Source organism: Heptranchias perlo, chromosome 38, assembly GCF_035084215.1.
Source record: "Heptranchias perlo isolate sHepPer1 chromosome 38, sHepPer1.hap1, whole genome shotgun sequence".
Taxonomy (NCBI): domain Eukaryota; kingdom Metazoa; phylum Chordata; class Chondrichthyes; order Hexanchiformes; family Hexanchidae; genus Heptranchias; species Heptranchias perlo.
In genome coordinates, this window is record NC_090362.1 from 16,402,863 (window position 1) to 16,411,060 (window position 8,198).

The 8,198-nt window shown below is 48.1% G+C and overlaps 1 pseudogene; it reads left to right on the forward strand.

Moving 5' to 3' along the window:
• Positions 1-1,650: 1,650 nt before the first annotated feature.
• Positions 1,651-7,692, forward strand: LOC137304594 (transcriptional activator protein Pur-alpha-like; annotated as a pseudogene).
• Positions 7,693-8,198: the final 506 nt, after the last annotated feature.

Here is an 8,198-nt window from a genome sequence, read left to right on the forward strand (position 1 = left end):
ACTCCCTCAATGTGCAGTTGGTATGCGACCACACGCAACGCATCATGGAGGTCAATGTCCGCTACCCTGGCAGCAGTCACGATGCCTTCACTATGCGGCAGTCCTATGTGCCAGCTATCTTTGAACCGCTTGGCAAGTGAAAGGCTGGCTATTGGGTGACAAGAGCTATCCCCTCATGACTTATGGCTTATGATCCCGGTCAGGAACGCACGCACACGTGCCGAGCAAGCCTACAATGAGAGCCATGCTGCATCAAGCAACGTCATTGAGCATACCATAGTCATCCTAAAGCAATGCTTCCACTGCCTGGACCGTTCTGTTGGAGCTCTGCAGTACTCAGCTGAGCAGGTGTCAAGAATCATCATTGTATGCTGCATGCTGCACAACCTCGCCATTATGAGGGAACAGCCCTTGCCACTGATTATCCGGCAAGACCCTGAGCCAGAGGAAGAGGAGGAGGAAGAGGCTGAGGATGAGGGGGAAGAGATGTAGGGGGAAGTGGAGGCAGACACAAGGAACACTGGCAGGGTTCTGCGAGCTCACCTGATCCGTGAGCGCTATCAATAACGTGAACGACATCTCCCAAGTCACCAAAAATCCTACACTCTCCACCCGTCCTCTCCCACATGACCATCAAATCGTCCTCCATATGATTACACATTGCTTCTTCCCTCAGCTCATCGCAGAAATAAAAACCACCACCAAAAGCAAATTCAAATTTATAAATTAGCACATGAAAAGATGCAAACAAAATGAGATTATTCACCCTTGTGCAATCCCTTAGTGCCTGTTGTTTATGTGCCTTTACCTATCCTAGTGCTCCTACGAGGTGCATCCCCAGTGGCTGGAGCGTGGGTGGTGGAAGGCTGCTGACCTTCAATGGAGGAGCGTGCAGAAGGCCTTGGAGGACGACCTCGAGCAGCTCTGGGCCGGAAGGGCCCGGCTTCAGGCTGCACCATCTCGGCATCGGCTGCAGCAGTCTCGCCTGGCTGGTTGATAGGCAAGGGCTCTGGTGGAGTGGCAGGGGTGGGAGCAGGAATGCTGGTGTCCTGAGGGAGGACTGCAGGTTCGACTGCCATGGCGCCACTGCCACTCGCACGGGGCGGTGCCTCAGCAATTCTGGTGATCAGCTGGAGAACGGACTGCTGTGATGCCCTGTAAGTCCCGCCCAGAGCCATGATAGCAGCAGCCTGCGCTTCAACCGAAGCTTGCAGACCTTTTGTAACATTGGTTTGTGCTGCAACGGCACCTGTTTGTGCTGCATCAGAAGCCGTGACGTCGGCCATCAGACGCTGCATCATGGTAGGTTCCTCAGGTGTGCTGATGGAGGTGACCACCCATTCCATGTTGGAAAGGATGGGCTCCAAGCTCTGCACAAAGCCCTGTGCCAAGTTCAAGGTGGGCTCCCCCATACCCCTTGACATTGTACGCAGGCTTTTCAGTGCACCAAGCATTTGGTGGCGAGTTGGCACCTGTAGTATCCATTACCTCCACCCTGGTTCCTGCGCACTTGTGCCCGGTGTCTCACCCTGTGCAGATCCCTCCTCTAACCTGAAATGCAGGAAAATATGGAGTAAGTTATCAACAGCGAGATTGGTGAGCCAGATAATGCCTTTTCTCTCTTGGTTTCCTTCATACTTGTCTCATAAAATGGCCGACCTCCAGCAGCAGGAGACCCAGGAGCTGGCCTCCAAGCGGGTGGACATAGAGAACAAGCGCTTCTACCTGAACGTGAAGCAGAACGCCAAGGGCCGCTTCATCAAGATCGCCAAGGTGGGCGCGGGCGGCAACAAGAGCCGGATGACCCTCTCCATGGCGGTGGCGGCCGAGTTCCGCGACTACCTCGGGGATTTCAACGAGCACTACGCGCAGTTGGGCCTCTCTGACTCGGGCGTCGGCCTGAGCTCTGACGAGCCCCGCCGTGCGCTGAAGAGCGAGTTCCTGGTGCGGGAGAACCGCAAGTACTACATGGACCTGAAGGAGAACCAGCGAAGTCGCTTCCTGCGCATCCGCCAGACCTTAAATCGAGGCCCCGGCTTGGGGGGGATGCAAAGCCAGACCATCACCCTGCCGGCCCAAGGGCTCATCGAGTTCAGGGACGCGCTGGCGCAGCTGATCGACGACTACGGCGTGGACGACGAGCCGTGCGGCCAGTCTGAGTTGCCCGAGGGCACGTCCATCACCGTGGACAGCAAGCGCTTCTTCTTCGATGTGGGCTCCAACAAGTACGGCGTGTTCATGCGAGTGAGTGAGGTGAAGCCCTCTTACAGGAACTCCATCACCATCCCCTATAAAGCCTAGTCCAAGTTCGGCAGCGCCTTCAGCAAGTACGCCGAGGAGATGAAGGAGATCCAGGACAAACATCGGGACAAAAAGGAAAAAGCAGGAACTAAGTGTCACAAAACATATTTGAAAGTTCTTTATCTGAATGCACGTAGCATTCGTAACAAAATGGACGAGTTAACGGCACAAATAACTACATATGGGTATGATCTTGTGGCCATTACAGAAACATGGCTGCAGAGTGACAACGACTGGGAATTAAATATGCCAGGGTATTTAACAATCAGGAAGGAAGGGGAGGTGGGGTGGCTATGTTAATAAAGGAAGGAATCACTGTAATACAGAGAAATGATATTGGGACAAAGGATCAGGATAATGAAACAGTTTGGGTAGAGATAAGGAATAATAAGGGGAAAAAAACACTTGTGGGCGTAGTATATAGGCCTCCTAATAGTTGCAACTCTACTGGAAGAAGTATTAATCAGGAAATAGTCGGGGCATGTAATAATTATGGGGGATTTTAACTATCATATTAACTGGACAAATCAAATTGGGCAGGGCAACCTTGAGGAAGAGTTTATTGAGTGTATTAGGGATGGATTTCTCGAGCAGTATGTAACTGATCCTACAAGGGGGCAAGCAACCTTGGACCTGGTCCTGTGTAAAGAGCCAGGATTAATTAATAATGTCCTAGTTAAGGATTCCCTTGGAATGAGTGACCATAACATGGTTACATTCCATATCCAATGAGAGGGTGAGAAGGTTGGTTCTCAAACAAGCGTACTGAGCTTGAATAAAGGAGACTATGATGGTATGAGAGCGGAATTGATCAAAGTGGACTGGGAAAATAGATTAAAGGGTAAGACGGTACATGAGCAGTGGTGTTCATTTAAGGAGTTATTTTACAACTTTCAAAAAATATATATTCCACTGAGGAAAAAAGGGTGTAAAAGAAATGACAGCCATCCGTGGCTAAGTAAAGAAATTAAGGATAGTATCCGACTAAAAGCAAGGACATATATGGTAGCCAAACTTAGTGGGAGGATAGAAGATTGGGAAGTCTTCAAAAGACAGCAAAAAGTAACTAAAGGATTGATTAAGAAAGGGAAGATAGATTATGAAAATAAATTAGCAAAAAATATAAAAACAGATAGCAAGAGATTCTATAGTTATATAAAAAGAAAAAGGGTGGCTAAGGCAAACGTAGGTCCCTTAGAGGATGAGACCGGGAAATTAATGGTGGGAAACATGGAGATGGCAAAAATGCTGAACAAATATTTTGTTTCAGTCTTTACGGTAGAGGACACTAAGAACATCCCAACACTGGACAAACAGGGGGCTCTAGGGGGGGAGGAGCTAAATACGATTAAAATCACTAAGGAATTGGTACTTAGTAAATTAATGGGACTCAAGGCGGATAAATCCCCTGGACCTGATGGCTTACATCCTAGGGTCTTGAGGGAAGTGGCAGTGGGGATTGTGGATACTTTGGTAATAATTTTCCAAAATTCTCTGGACTCGGCAAAGGTCCCGGCAGATTGGAAAACTCCTAACGTAACACCCTTATTTAAAAAGGGTAGTAGGCAGAAGGCTGGAAATTATAAACCAGTAAGCCTAACATCTGTGGTGGGTAAAATTTTGGAGTCTATTATTAAGGAGACAGTAACGGAACATTTGGATAAACATAATTTAATAGGACAAAGTCAGCATGGCTTTATGAAGGGGAAGTCATGTCTGACAAATTTGCTTGAGTTCTTTGAGGACATAACGTACAGGGTGGATAAAGGGGAACCAGTGGACGTAGTGTATTTAGACTTCCAGAAGGAATTCGACAAGGTGCCACATAAAAGATTATTGCTCAAGATAAAGAATCACTGGATTGGGGGTAATATTCTGGCATGGGTGGAGGATTGGTTATCTAATAGGAAGCAGAGAGTTGGGATAAATGGTTCATTCTCGGACTGGCAACCAGTAGCCAGTGGTGTTCCGCAGGGGTCGGTGCTGGGTCCCCAACTCTTTACAATCTATATTAACGATTTGGAGGAGGGGACCGAGTGTAACATATCAAAGTTTGCAGATGATACAAAGATGGGAGGGAAAGTAGAGAGTGAGGAGGACATAAAAAACCTACAAGGGGATATAGATAGGCTGGGTGAGTGGGCGGATATTTGTCAGATGCAATAAAATATTGGAAAATGTGAGGTTATGCACTTTGGCAGGAAAAATCAGAAAGCAAGTTATTATCTTGATGGCAAGAGACTGGAAAGTACTGCAGAAAAAAGGGAACGGGGGGTCCTAGTGCAAGATCATCAAAAAGTTAGTATGCAGGTGCAGCAGGTGATCAAGAAGGCCAACGGAATGTTGGCGTTTATTGCTAGAGGGACAGAATATAAAAACAGGGAGGTATTGCTGCAGTTATATAAGGTATTGGTGAGACCGCACCTGGAATACTGCATACAGTTTTGGTCTCCATACTTAAGAAAAGACATACTTGCTCTCGAGGCAGTACAAAGAAGGTTCACTCGGTTAATCCCGGGGATGAGGGGGCGGACATATGAGGAGAGGTTGAGTAGATTGGGACTCTACTCATTGGAGTTCAGAAGAATGAGAGGCGATCTTATTGAAACATATAAGATTGTGAAGGGGCTTGATCGGGTGGATGCTGTGAGGATGTTCCCAAGGATGGGTGAAACTAGAACTAGGGGGCATAATCTTAGAATAAGGGGCTGCTCCTTCAAAACTGAGATGAGGGGAAACTTTTTCACTCAGAGGGTGGTGGGTCTGTGGAATTTGCTGCCCCAGGAAGCTGTGGAAGCTACATCATTGAATAAATTTAAAACAGAAATAGACAGTTTCCTAGAAGTAAAGGGAATTAGGGGTTACGGGGAGCGGGCAGGAAATTGGACATGAATTTAGATTTGAGGTTAGGATCAGATCAGCCATGATCTTATTAAATGGCGGAGCAGGCTCGAAGGGCCGATTGGCCTACTCCTGCTCCTATTTCTTATGTTCTTATGTAACCTAGCCTCTAAAGGATGCACAGTGTCAGCATATCAGCTGGTGGATGCGAGTGTCAGATTGAGTGATGGTGAGGCTTCCTCCTCCTTCTCCTCGGATGGTGCCGGTACCTGTTCTTGGGTATCTGCAATGACAAAGGGAAACAGTTGAGTTTTGGAGCGGGGAGAGGAGCAAATAAGACGTGCATGCTGACACCATCTGCAGCACGTGAGTCAGAAAAGATTGAGGGATGACGGAGATGTGGGAAACGAGGAGGATTACGTATGCAGAAACCCCCTTCGTAGGAACCTCCAGCGCCACCAGTGGACACAGCCGCAACGACAACCTGGCCAATGATCTGCAGCACCGTCTTCTCCAGGGGGGTGAAGACACGTAGGCGTGCCGTCCTCCCTCGGGTCTCTCCTGCTGCTGGCTGTTATGCGCCACCTTCTCCTGCAAGACAGAGGGAAGTGTGTCAGTGAATATCCTGTAAGGTGTCTGGGTGATGTGCCTGTCATGGTTGAACAGCTGCCAGTGTTTGTGTCCTGTGAGTGGTGGTTGTGTGGCCTGCGAGTGTGGTACTATGTGAGGGTGAGATGCAGCATGCGAAGTTCAGCGTTGTGTACGGATGGGCAGCGTTTATTGGTGGGTGGGTGAGGGGAAGGTGTTGTGCGTGGAGTAGTGTAGTTGGTAGGATGTGCCATTTGACACTTGTATTCACTCACCTTGACCACTCGTGTCAAATCATTGAACTTTATTCGGCACTGCACTCACATGCGCAGTAGTGCTCCTGGCATTCATCTCCTGGGCCACTCCCTCCCAGTGCCTGTGGAGCTACAATCTGGAGAGTCTCCTGCCACCCTGCAGGTACAGGATGGCCCTCCTTTTGTCCACTCCCTCAACCAGGGCCTCCAGTGCGGCGTCCGAGAACCTTGATGCACATTCTCTTACTGGTCCAGCAATCCTGCCTGCCATCCTGCACTGCTCTCATTGACAGTGCACCCCCACCTTAAAGAGGTGCAGGCTGCCTTTAACTAGTGCTGGCCACGTCCCATTTCGGGCCACCTGCTTGTACCTGCAGCCTCTCAACCGCGCGGGTAGCGCTGGCTGCACATAGAAGTCATGTAAATGATCAGGCAGCACAAATCTCATATGCTGCCTACATCAGAAGCACCGGGCGCAGGTTAGTCACGGACCGCGATACCCGCGCCCGGGTTCGGGGGTTATCGAATTTAACCTCCCTAGTGTCCTTCATTCTGCTGACATACTTTGCATTTTATTGTCATATAATCTTTCGCTCACTGTGCAACTGAGACACTCAAAACTTTTTAATTGGCATTTGGAAAAATATGGGCTAATAAATGAAAGTCAGCATGGATTTGTTAAAGGAAAATCGTGTTTGACAAACTTGATTGTGGTCTTTGATGAAGTGATGGAGAGGGTTGATGAGGGTAGTGTGGCTGATCTATAACAAACATGACCACTCACTGAATAAAAGGAGCAGTGTTATCAGGGATCGATGGAGAGATATTAACAGGAAGTCGCGATGAATGAAAGGTTACCAGAACCAAAGTCAGAGGAGGGTGATTATGTGCCTCAGGCAATCCAATAAAATCATACAAAAAGAGCTGTGCAAGATGGCCAGGCATAGACTCGACAAAAGGGAGAGGGTTAGGAGACATTTTCTTTTATTATGTAGACAGTTCTCAAGACGTGCAATAATCTACTAGGAACACTACTGGAGGCAGAATCCACAATAGCTTTTAAAAGAGAAGGGGGTAAATATTTGAAAAAAGATTAGACAGCTATGGGGAAATGGCTAGGGAATGGGACTAAGTGGACAGCTCTTTCCAAGAGCTGGCACAGATGTGATGGGCCAAACAGCCCACCTTCTGTACTGCAAAATTCTATAAGTTTCTTTGTTGTTGATTTTCAAAATTGCCAAGGAAGCTTGGCCTGTTGCAGTGGTCAAGGGAGGGGTCTGGCCAGGGGCAGGGGCAGGGGCACAGGCCTGCTTTGGGCTGAGGAACCACAGGGCCACAAGCTTGCTCCTGCAGCCCCACACCCTCTCTTTCCATACGATGGGTGCTTGCTGTTAGTAAGACTCCGCACCAGCAGCAGCGTTTCACGCGATTATACCTAAAATGTTGGGGTTTTTTATCCTTCCCTCAGTACAAGCTGCACAACATCCCCAATGTCGACAAATCCAATACTCAGAGCTGATTGGTTTTGTTTACATACAGACTGGATACAATGTACTGTGCAGGTTGAACTTGTTATCAGCTAAACCAACACAAACTGGAAATGAATCTACATGTCAGTTGGGTTAAATTTGCAGATGATACCAAACTACTGGAATTGAAAGAAGCAGTCCAGAAACTGCAGATGGTGCTAAATAAAATCTGTAAGTAGACTGAACAACAAAAGATGACATTCAATGCAGACAAAACCTTTTTCTCCCCCCATCTTGAATATTTTTACATTCCAGAGATGAGGGACTTTAGTTACGTGCATAGACTGAAGAAGCTGGGGTTGTTCTCCTTGGAACAGAGAAGGTTGAGAGGAGATTTGATAGAGGTACTCAAAATCATGACAGGTTTGGACAGAGTAGATAGAGAGATGCTGTTCCCATTGGCAGAAGGGTCAAGAACCAGAGGACATAGATTTAAGGTGATTGGCAAAAGAACCAATGGCGACATGAGGAAAAATATTTTTACACAGCCAGTGGTTATGATCTGGAATGCACTGCCAGAGGGGGTGGTGGAGGCAGATTCAATCATGGCCTTCAAAAGAGAACTGGGTAAGTTACTTGAAAGGAAAAAAAATTGCAAGGCTACAGGGATAGGGCGGAGGAGTGGGACTAGCTGGATTGCTCTTGCATCGAGCTGGCACGGACCCGATGGGCCAAACGGCCTCCT